Below are 11135 nucleotides of genomic sequence, written 5' to 3' on the forward strand. Positions count from 1 at the left end.
TGTGTTTTTCTTTCTTAGTTCAAGGCTTTCTTTTTGAATTAACTTCTGCTCTTCATCACTTCTGTGCTGGAGCATCCCTAGGGCCCTCGGCTTCCCGAGCCCTTCCAGCAATTTTCAGTGTGAATGTGCAGCAAACACAGAAATGAGGCCAGTTATGAGGTCACCTATCCCAAATCGGATGGCTGGAAGCAGGGAAAGGCCACAGCAATGCTCCATGTGCAGGAGTGCAGAGCACAGAGTGCAAGGAGACAGACACCTGCACACACCCCCCGTCGGGGGGGAAAGGAGAGGGGGTCTCTTGGAAGCCTTCCACCTGCATCAGTTTCTCCTGGGCATCCTCAGCACCTCCAGCTCAGGGTGGAGAAGTTAAGATTGCAAGAGGAGCCCTGAGCCGGGAGAAGGAACGCATCCCCAGGGATGCGTGTAGGACAGAAGGGATGGCAGCCAGTAGGGAAGGAGAAACGCACACAAGGGAAGAACGAGGAAAGCTTGCAGGACCGGAACAACGCATGCATGGGAACTGGGATCCACGGAGCGGGGATGTTCGCGGGGTAGCAGGGCCACGCGGAGCAGGGTAAGGCAAAGCAAGGCAAGGCAGGCGGTGCTCCGGGCCGGCCGGCTCCTCCCCACCCTGAGTGACTCCGCCGCCGCCTAATCGCCGTGCTGGGCCGCCGTGATGTGCGGCCTCCGGGGTCCAATCCGGAGGGGCGATGGGGCTGGGGCACAACGAGCGCGGGCAGTGGGGCTGAGGCACGGCACGGCACGGCACGGCACGGGGCAGGGCGGCTCGGCTCGGCTCGGCTCGGCTCGGCTCGGCTCGGCGTACGGGCGGTGAGTGTTGCTGGGAGTTTTCCCCAGCACGGCTCTAACTTGGGGAAAAAAAGTTGCTGTGCACTCGTTTCGGGCCGAGCATCCTTCCAGCGGCCGCGGAGGTTCCGCGGGGTTCCACCCGGCCCTGCTTGTCCCATCCCCCGCTTGTCCTCCCCCCCCGCGTCTGGTGAATGGCCCCGGTGCGTTCCTGGTGACGACGGGGCGCTCCGGGTCCTTTGTGGTCGTGAAAAGGACTTTGGGTGATTGAACCCCGTAGAAAATGCCCCCTCCCCTCCATCCCCCTTCCAAGCCCGGGTCGGTGAACAACCAGAGCCTGACTTGTGCTAAACTTCGGGTTTGTGAGAGCTGGGAAAGCAGCGACCGGCTGCGAGGAGCTGTGGGATCCCGCAGGGCGGCACTGAAACGGGGACTGCGCTTCACTTTGGTCTTTTGTGCAGAGGAACGTGGCCGACGGCAGAAAGAGCGAGGAAAGCGGAGCTGGTGGAGTGGGTGGGATAAAGCAAAGTCGTGGGTCGAGCGTGTGGGGGTTTATTTTTGTACGTTTTTAATTGGGGCCGGGAGAGGAAACGTCCCCGTGCTGCCCCGAACAATGGCTTCTTGTTGGGAGACTGCGAAGGGAAGGGGAGCGGTGGGGGCTTTCAGAGAGGGTGAGGCTTTGGGCTTTCTTTGGCACGGGGGGAGGCTGGAGAGCCCCGGTAGGAGGTAGCATCAAATCCTGATGCTCACAGAGCTAACGTGTCCTCTCAGAGCAACAGAGTGACTTTTAAGTTTTAATCTGAGTGAAAATAGTGGAGACACACGGAGGGGAATCTAGCTTCCGTGGTAGTGCTTCCCTGGGAGAGGCTGCACGCATCTGCTCTGCAGGAGCATCAGCACCTTGGAGCAGAGCATCACTTGGGCTCGTTTTGCTCTTTTCAGGGGAGCTGTTGCATAGCTCTGAGCAAATGCCATTGAATCAGCCTCGGGGTTGTTATTGCTGTTACACAATCCCAGAGGAATGTGTGTGCAAACTGGAGCTGGGCTTCCTGTTTTTTGGTCAGTCTGTGGAAGAGACTATAAAAGATAATAGATATCTCAGATAAATAGCTTTAGCACGAGAATTTGGAGCCGTTGTTCAGCGGGTAACACTTGTGACTCCTCAAGTGAGCTGGGTAACTTGAGAAGAAAACCTCCTTCGTGCTTGGGAGACTTACAGAGTCACTTTAAAGGCAACAGCTGGAACCTGGATATAAAGAAGGAATAGTTGCCGAGATCAACATATGTTAGTGCTGTGCATAATGATGTATAGAAATTCAATCTGTTTTGAAAAGGCATCTTGTTCAAAGAGGAGCTGCCGGTAGTCTGGCTGCGGGTAGCAGCCATGGAAGGGATTAGCTGACACAAGGCCCATCCCCTGGGTGCAATATGCTGCACATTTCAGCCCCAGGGGCACTGTGGGGTGCAAGTAGAGGACTTAAGATTGCTGGTTTGTGTTGGAATGCTTTTAAAAAGATGTATTTAGGATAATTTGTGAAGGGAAATCTTCTTTTTTTTTTTTTTTTCGGCGCTGCTCTTATCGCAGCTCGTTAATCTTGGCCAGGAGTTGAACAATTTGAGGATGTTGCCCGGGTTGTAACTGAGCTCCTTCGGAAGAATTCTCTGCTTGTGAAAGATGAATTACTCATTCTTTGTCTGGTGAAGAGATCATAACATGATTATAAAATTCGGTTATTCAGTACTAGATAGAAAGAGCCGTGCTAAGCTGGGGTCTTTGTTCTCTTATCAAAGCTAATCAGACCAAGTCACCCCTCCTATAAAGTAGGCAAATAACCACTCAGATTATAGAATGCCCAAATCTCCAGAAACCTATTTGCTGGTTTTGTCTGGATTAGCTTCGCAGTGGGGAGAGCTGTGGGGACTGAAGACTTCATTAGATATTTGTCTGATGGATGCTCAGGTTTGGGATAAAGGCAGAGGACCCCCATCCCCTGGGACTGCCTTATTGCCTCCTGTGCTCTGGGTTTCAATTGTTGAGAGATTAAGACAATAAGTGAAGGAACTGCAGCCTGGTTCAGTGGATTTGCTGCCACATCCAATCCAGCAGGACCTTCTCCAAACTTTTTCCTGTGTTTTCTTGGCCCTCGTGCAGCAGCTTAACTTGCTGTACAGAAATGAGACGCAAAGGAGAATTCTGCTTTTAATGACTGTTCAAAAAGAATGTTAGGGACAGTAATTTTACTCAGCTGCCAGTGATCTAAGTGTACAGTGATACACTTATGCTTTTATGGTAAAACTTACATAGTAAAACTGTAAATGCTCTACTTCTTGAAGCATCAGTGCATCCGTTGCATTTTTTTTTTGCTAACGTGGTTGGCTTTATGCATTGAGGGAAGAGAAATGCTTTTTGTTTTGTACATGGTTGGCAGTGGGCTGAGGGAGGGAAGGTGTGCCTGTGATGTTTCTATACCTGCATGGATATTTTAATCCACTTCTATATTAAAGTTGGTGGTAGCGATCAGTAGCGAGCACCGTTTATCACTTAACACAGCCCCATTTGGCCCTGAGGTTGTTTTGGTGGTTCTGTGTCAGATGGTAGAAGCTAACCTGGTGAAGCTGCCCCTACCTGTGTCCTTGGTAACCTGTTTTCCACAGCATGGAGTGATAGGTGGGGTGACACAAGGAGGCCGTGTGCTCAGCAAAACCACACACCCGCTCTGCATACTTCTGCGTTTCACAGCACATTTTTCAGATTTTTCTTTTTTTTTTTTTTTTTCTTCTTTTTTTTTTTCTTTTTACTAAGTTACAACACTTTGCATCCCTCTCCTTAAAATGCTGAATGCTGGAGACCAGAGTCCTGCAGGGAGATCCGTCCCCCTGTAGACATGGACCTGTTGGCTTGGCTTTTCCTTGGGAGTGTGTTTGACTTTCGATGCTACGTTGTTTCCTTGCAGTTTGCAGATTGGGGTCATTGCAATTTCTTTCCTGGGAAGGCTGATGTTCCTCCTTGTAATCAATGCCCGCTGTCAGAGCATGTGACTGACAGGCTATCAACCCCATGGTGCAATTACAAATATTAATTTGTAACTTATTACAAGGCAGAAGTTCCTTGCCACCCTGGGAGCAGCAGCCATATGAGGCATAAGTATTTAGGAGCTGATTGCTAATCTTTATGTGCTGGGTACTATTGCTTCTGAAATGTGCTGTATGTGTTCAGCTGCTCTGTGAGCTCAATGTCCAAAAAGCTACTAATCACATCAAAAAGCCAAACGTAAATGTAGTGATAGAAGTTCCTGGATTCATGTCAAAGATAAAGCTGGGTGCTAATTTTGGAAGAAGTTCATTAAACAACCTTACTTCATACTTACAGAACAAAACGTTCAATCCAAGCAGATTAAAAAGAGTTGGTCTTAGTTTTGTGATGAGGGTGATGCAAGGGTGTATTAAGTAATGCTTCTTTTTTTTTTTTTTTTAATTGGGTTACTGTAATGAATGACACAACATCACCTTGCTGTGCTCCTCTCCCAACCCTTAGATAGGCATCTGTTGTTGACATCTTTGCACATACGTTTCTATTGACCCTTGGGGAGTTGGAGCATTGCACAAGCAGCTGTGGCTGAGCTCAGCATGCAGTGCTGGTGGCTGGGTGTGCATGAGGACTGCTGTCCCCTCCAACATCCTGAGATTTGCTCAGGCTGTAACACACTGCCAGCATTACCTTGCCTACATCCTTTAGGGCCTTTTCCAGCCCAGAGGCACCTGCTGTTCTCACAACTGTTTTGGGAACAGGTGGGAGGGTGAGAGGTGTGATCTCAGGACTGAAGGCAGCTGAGCAATGATCTGGCACCAGGGCTCTGGGTGGTGTGGCTGAGGGATGCTGATGGCTCCGAGCAGCTCAGCTGACAGTGAGTGGCTATAATCACTGCCAGCCCTGTGACTGCTGCCCATCAGTGTGGCACTGTTGTGTCCTCTGCTGCACACGTTTAGGTTTTGTTCAGCTGGATGTGTTGTTTCTCTCAAGCTTATTGGATAGCAAGGGTCTTAATGAAGGTGCCCCTGCTGTTGGCTTCTCTGGGGGAGTGCTGGGATGCTTTGGGATAGGTGAGGCATGGGTTGTGATTATGCATGCCAGCATTTAGCATAGCTTTAGTCTTAGCCTGCAGTGCTGGCTTGTGCAGCCCTGCAGATACCCAGCCCTGTCCCGGCGTAGTCAGATGGTACAGCAAGGCTGATGCCGTGCCTGGGGGGGATTAATCCCCATGCCCCCTCCTTTACATCAGTGCAAGGGATCTTGCTGTGCTGCTCAGCTCCTTCACAAAACTCATTTCTACCAGGTTTTCTGCACTTTAGCAGCAAGCAGCCTAAGACTTTGTAGCGTTGCCTACTGCCAGCGTGGGGTCAGGAAATCCCGTCTGTCAGGGATGGTTGAGCCCCATCACAAGCCTCAGGATGGGCATTTTGCAGCACTGTGTGCCTGATGCCCCCCTTCCTGACAAGTAGTGGTTTTGACAGCAGCCCCAGGGTGGGACTTGGGCCTGTGTACGGCTGCAGGATCTAGTGCTGGGCAGCAGGCACCACTGGCTGTGTCTGAGATACGTTCTGGCTCTGGGTGTAACAGGATTGGTGAGCTCTGTGATCTGTCAGCCATACACATGGCAAACCCTCTTCTCTGAGTGAGAAGCAATGGAGCAAAGTGGCAGAAATCTCTGCTTCGAAGGCTAGGGGAGCAGGACATGCCAGTGTGTGCTCTGCCAACACCAGGATGCTCAGTCCTGAGGTGTCAAAGCTCTTTGTGCAATGGGCAGGGGCTGCTCCCAGCACGGTGTGCCCAGGCCAGGCAGGGTGTTAGGGCATCCCACCAGCCTGACAGCTGTTGGCTTTTTTGGCCACAGATTAAAAATGCAAAGAATGACAAGCAAGTCCTGTCTGGCCCGCTTGGAAGAACAAGATCAGGTGTGCTCCTCTAACAACCAGTGGGTCAGATCTGTGTTTTGTGGGTCTGGCCAATTCAGCATTCTCTTTGTCACTGGGTTTGCGAATGACGTGGGGATGAAGAGGCAGCCCACGTGTCCTCAGTGGGGTTACTATCAGCAAAGAGCTGTTCTTTCTCTTTTTGCATGTGTTGCTGGTTGAGCCCTGTTAGTTTATCTCTGCCTTTCAGCAGCTGGGAGTCACGAGGATGGCGGCTGCCTGTGGAAATGCAGCGTCCTAGGCAGGCTGGTTGCTGGGGCTGTGCCCAGGTGGGATGCAACACACTCTTGCACCACCACAGCTATCCCCACAAGGCACGGTGGCCTCAGCATTACTGACATAAATAAAATAATTGCTGGTTCGACGCGCAGCTGAGGATGTGGGGAGCAGGACAACTGTCTGAAATGGGAAGCTCTGGTCAGGGTTGCGGCCGCTTGCTCATGTCAATCCATATGGTCCAGATGCTTATAAGCAGTCTCCTTGTCTCATTTCCTCCTTTGAAATGCTTACAGCTGTTTTTCCTGCCTCTTCAGTAGGTTTTTGTTCCTGTCAAAAGACTGACAGCTCACAGATGCTCCTGGGAGTCCCTGCTGCATAGCTGTGAAGAGAGACTGTTGCTGTGATCTTCAGAAGATAAGGTGTAGTGTCTCTGCTGGAAGGCTAATTTCAATGTTTTGGAGTAAGCTGGTTTATTTGTTTGTTTCTTTTAAAGCTGGAAGTGGCTTGCTGTGATGGGAGGTGGGAGAGCAGGTAGCAGGTGCTGTCCTTTGTGGGTGGAACAAGATGGAAAGAAGGGATAGTGATAGTGAATATCACCTGGTGTTAAGGGGTATCTAGGGTCCCCTCATACTGCATCACTAATGAAGTCTTAGGTTGAACTTCACAGCTTTGTGTAGCTGTTTACCTTTTTCCTTGGAGGCCAGTGACTGAGATGCCAGCAGTGCTTGGGGTACGTCAATGCTGGTCCTCAGCTTTGTTCTGGTTCTCATTAGTCTACAGCTCACAGATGGTCATTATTTCAGTGAATATTCACTTCTCTAGCGGAGCTGGATTATGAGTGCAATTAAAGAGGATAGCTAAACAGGGAAAATAATGGAAATGCTCTTAGCCCAGTGTACTTTCTTTTCTCTTCTGCCCTTTTTTGCATTCTGCCAAGAGAAGTAATTGCAGACTTCTGTAATGATGTTAATAATCCAGCCCTGGTCAGGCAGAGAAGGGACTCTGGAGATACTCTTGCCAGTGTTTTGCAGTTTGTGAATGGATGTTAAAGAAGCATCTGAAAGCAATAAGAGAAGCTGTACATACCCTGTTTTAGACAAATTGTGCTGTAGGGAAGGTGGAGGTAACATGGTAGAAAGAAATGGCTGCGTTAAGTTGGGTTGAATGCCTGTGTCTTAAGGAGTTGTTGGGGTGTTGCCTGTATTAAGCAGAACCTAGAGGTCCGGTTATGTAGGAAGTCTGTGTGATCTGATTCTCTTGTAGGTGCTGAAGAGCATGTGAACCATTTCTGCCCATGGTGGGTTGCCTGTTTTGCCATTACCATAAATATGCTAAACTTCCCTTATTTTCCAGTCATCAGGTCACTTTGGCAACTCTGCTTTGTCCTTTTCTTGCAATCCCAGCATCAGAAGAGAACAAGGTGTCCCAACAGATACTGTAGTGGTGTCAGAGAGGAAAGCTCCTTGCTTGGGATCCTGGTTGTATGTCTATGGCTGGTGGCTGCTTCCCTGCCTCATCCTCCCAAGGGCCCCACTGTTGTGCAAGGAGCCATGGTTTGAATACAAAATATTTTGGGGCTGTGCTCTTCTGTTCTCAGCCCATGATATAAACGATACCTTGTAAGCTGTGTTTGGAAAAAGAAAAGAAAGCAATTCTGATTCATGGTCTTTAGAGCGTTGTTCTTTAGACCAAAATACACAGGATAAATCTGGCCCTTCCCTCTATTCACTTCTCATAGCCGCCTTTGTTTTTTAATTTATATATCTTTTTATTCTAAATTTCTTCTATCCCCAAAATAGCACAGACATCAGTCTGCAAGCAAAGGTTGCCAGGCATTGGTCTTGTGGATTGTAGTGGTTTTTTTGGCCTGGTTGGACACTGAGCTCCACCCTACATGGACTTGGATTGAAAATAGCTTTTCTGCTGAAAAGAAAGGCTGTGCACAACTCATTCATGTCTTGGCTCTTGGGATGCTGGCAGCCATGGGAAGCTCTTCAGCTGCAAAATGTCTTAGAAAATCTGCTGCTAATGCATTGGAAAGTGTAGGGGTGACCCCTGTCAGCAAGGTGCGCAGTCAAGAGTGACTTCCTACCCATGCAGTTATTGCAGAGATGGAATACAGTTTTTAGCTGTGCTTCTTGGCAGGAACTGAGAGTTGAAAAGTGTCGGCTGGCAACCATGGGCTCTGCAGTCCAGTGGCCTGGAGGAAACTCCTGGTTCATCCTTATCAGTGGAGAGGGTTAGTTGGATGGGATGACCCTTGGGAGGACCCTAGCTCTCTGAGAAGAGAGTCTGGGGCTGGAAAGGGATCCTGGCTGGGGAGACGCTTTCACAGAGGGGAAGGTGCTGCGCTACCTAAATCTGTGAACTTGGCAGAGAGTCTGGTGAGAAATTGTATCTGTGCTGCGCATTCATTGGAGCTAGCAGCCCTAGCCCCAAAGCAGAACCTTGTATCATCCTGAATTCTTGCTGAGCAGCATTTTGATGCCCAGCAAGAATCGCAGTGATGTTTCAGGGGGTGCTTTTGGTGCTGGGCTGCCAACTGAGGTAAGTCTCAGCCCGGAAGAGCTGTAAGGCTTGGAGGCTGCTCCTGTCCTGCAGTTTCCCACACAGTCCTGTCTGTCTGGGCCTGAACTGCACGATTTTCCATCGTCTTATTAAATTAAACAACTGAAAAGAAACCAAACATTAAGGGCAGGAGATTGACCAGTGTCTGGGATGATGATCTCATTCTGCCCTATGCCTATTAGAAAAGTCAAGTTCTAAAGCTAAGACTGCTGAGGCAAGTTGGAGTGGGTGGCTCTAGGATTGCTTTCTTTGCTTTGGGCATCAGTTCTCTGCCTAGTTAAAGCTCAGCTGTTGACTCCTTGCCTTGTTTTATGTTGTTTTCCATTGTCCTTGGCCATGCTATGAGGCAGCGAGTTGCTTCAGCAGTGCCAGCCAGTTGCTGTCCCCTGCCTGTTCTGCACGGACGGTGGCACGTGGTGTGGGACTCGGGCAGCCTCCATCCTGTATGGATGTTCTGGGTGAACAAAAGGAACAGGGGAGCATGAGGGAGGAACAGAGACAGGAGGAGAGCAGGGAGCCCCTGCCTGGTTGCCTGTTTCACAGCTATTTCTGACTAGCATGCTTCACAGGCCTGGAATGGTTTACATGACCTTGATGATCAAACGTCTCTCTGAAGTGCCTTTTTCTCTTCAATTTCTGTGGACTCCGCCTTGGCCTGTTCTGTTTCTGGTTCTTCTAATCTAGGCTAGACTGCAGAAAAAAAACTTCAAGATGAGGAAATATTGTCTCGTTTATAAAACCTTTGTAAACAATTGAGAAGCTGACTGTGGAAGGGCACCAGGAGGATTTTTTTCCTCCTGAAGCCTAGAGACAGAGCCTTCAGCCTTTGCCTAATTCAGCTGTGTGTTTTTACTTAAGCTGAGAGTCAACAGTCTATTAGTTCACCTCTCAATTTCTTAAAGTGGAAAAACTGACTCCTGCAGTTATTTCTTTAGTACAGACATTTTTGTGCTAAAGGGACTGATTTTTTTTTTTTTTAACTTGAAAAGAATGCTAGCAAGGCTGCTTTTAAACATTATATAAATGCAGGAACTTTTATGAGGGGATGTGATTTGCTGCCTGTTGCAGAAGCAAGTCAAGAGAAGGAAAGCCTGCAGAACACCAATGCGGGAGCAATTGCAAAATAAGCAGAAGGAAGCAGAAAACATAAGGAAGAAAATCTAATGATGTGGGGTGCCTCAGACAGGCAGTGTGACTGTTCTGTACCTATTTTTCCAGCACCAGGTGCTGGTGAGGCTGTGGTTCGGGGGGATGCTATGCTTTGCAGGAGATGTGGTGAAAGCAGTGCAGCAATGGTGTGCTTGGCTCTGGGTGCTGGAGGTCATCCTCCCCTTGCTCTGGGGCCCAGTTGTGTGGCTTCTGCCAGGTTTGGTGGGCACAATTTCTTCTGTTGCCTTGACTCCAGGTGGTGGGAGTCTGTCCTGCTGGGAGAACGTAACGACTTGCAGGGCACTGGGGATGTCCTTTGAATCCCTACTGGATTTGCAGCATCTCATTGTGGTGGCAGGAAGCAAAGCTTAAGGAAAATCCCCTTTGTTCTGCCTTCTTTAAAGATCGACATATGAAAAGTATTTTCTTCCTAGAAGGGGAATAGGAAGGCACGTGATTCTGCACTCAAATTTTTACATGTGGGACTGATTTTTTTTTTTTTTTTTTTTTTTTTTGCCAGTATGTTTGTGACTGATTTAGGGTTTGCCACAGCTGAGTGCATAAAAGATATTTAAAATGGAAGTTGAAGATGATGATGGATAACAAACTCGCACCTATCTGGGTTAGATGGAAGGTGATGTGCAGTGAAATAATTGTGCTGTCATCTGTGTGCCACCTGTATGTTCTTCTGTGCTTGTCCTGTTGGAACCAGGGAATTGCAGCTAAAATCCTACTTTTCTATATGCCCTTTACGTAAATGTATGTTTGTAGCTTGGCAATGCAGGAGCTGACAAGTTGAGGTGTGATCCTGCTTGTGCATGCTGCAAGTCCGGCGTAACACTGGCTTGTCAGTGGCAGGAAAAGGGGCTGGGAGTGATGCTGTTCGTGTTGATGCAGTGGTCAGACAAGTCCCAGTTGCTCCCCTCCTTTTACTAGAGGAGGTGAAGCTGCTGGGTAAACACTGAAGTTTTCAGTGTCTCCAGAACTGCTCTGCCCGAGTGGAAACTAAACTCAAGCAACCCGTCCCTGTGATTGGCAGTTGTAATTCATGAAGCAGCGTTTCAACTGGCTAAACAACATCTGAAGGGTCATAAATCCCAGGTCCTTGTTTACACTGCCGTTGCAATCTTGCGTTCCTTCTGATAATCAGCTGGGAAGGGTCTGCAGAGCATTGTTTGGGTTTGGAGCAGGGCTGTGGTTTTGAGATTCCAGGATGCTGAGTCTTGTCCCAGGGATTGGCTTGGATGCTCTCCTGCCTTGGAGCCTCTGTGGCAGGACCCTAATGAGCAGGCTGATGCTGGAGTCTTGTAATAGTCTGTAGCTGTTTTCTTTGAGTTAAAAGAGTGTTTGCCTTCTGGTGGGCCGCTGCAGGGGAATATACATGCACACACACACACACACACACACACACACACATATAT

The 11135-nt window shown here is 48.9% G+C and overlaps 1 protein-coding gene across 3 annotated transcripts in view; it reads left to right on the forward strand.

Moving 5' to 3' along the window:
- The first annotated feature begins 798 nt into the window (after positions 1–798).
- The window catches only part of PLS3 (plastin 3), a 44888-nt gene continuing 34551 nt past the window's right edge, over positions 799–11135 (forward strand). The window contains exons 1-2 of one of the 3 annotated variants that reach the window (XM_042876468.1): positions 799–831; positions 6312–6457. The gene's annotated coding sequence lies outside the window, so the exon portion shown is untranslated. The remainder of the gene's footprint in view (positions 832–6311; positions 6458–11135) is intronic. The other 2 variants (XM_042876469.1, XM_042876471.1) reach the window with 2 other exon arrangements.

Source organism: Lagopus leucura, unplaced genomic scaffold (genome assembly GCF_019238085.1).
Source record: "Lagopus leucura isolate 7727_CA_CO unplaced genomic scaffold, USGS_WTPT01 Super-Scaffold_100016, whole genome shotgun sequence".
Taxonomy (NCBI): Eukaryota; Metazoa; Chordata; class Aves; order Galliformes; family Phasianidae; genus Lagopus; species Lagopus leucura.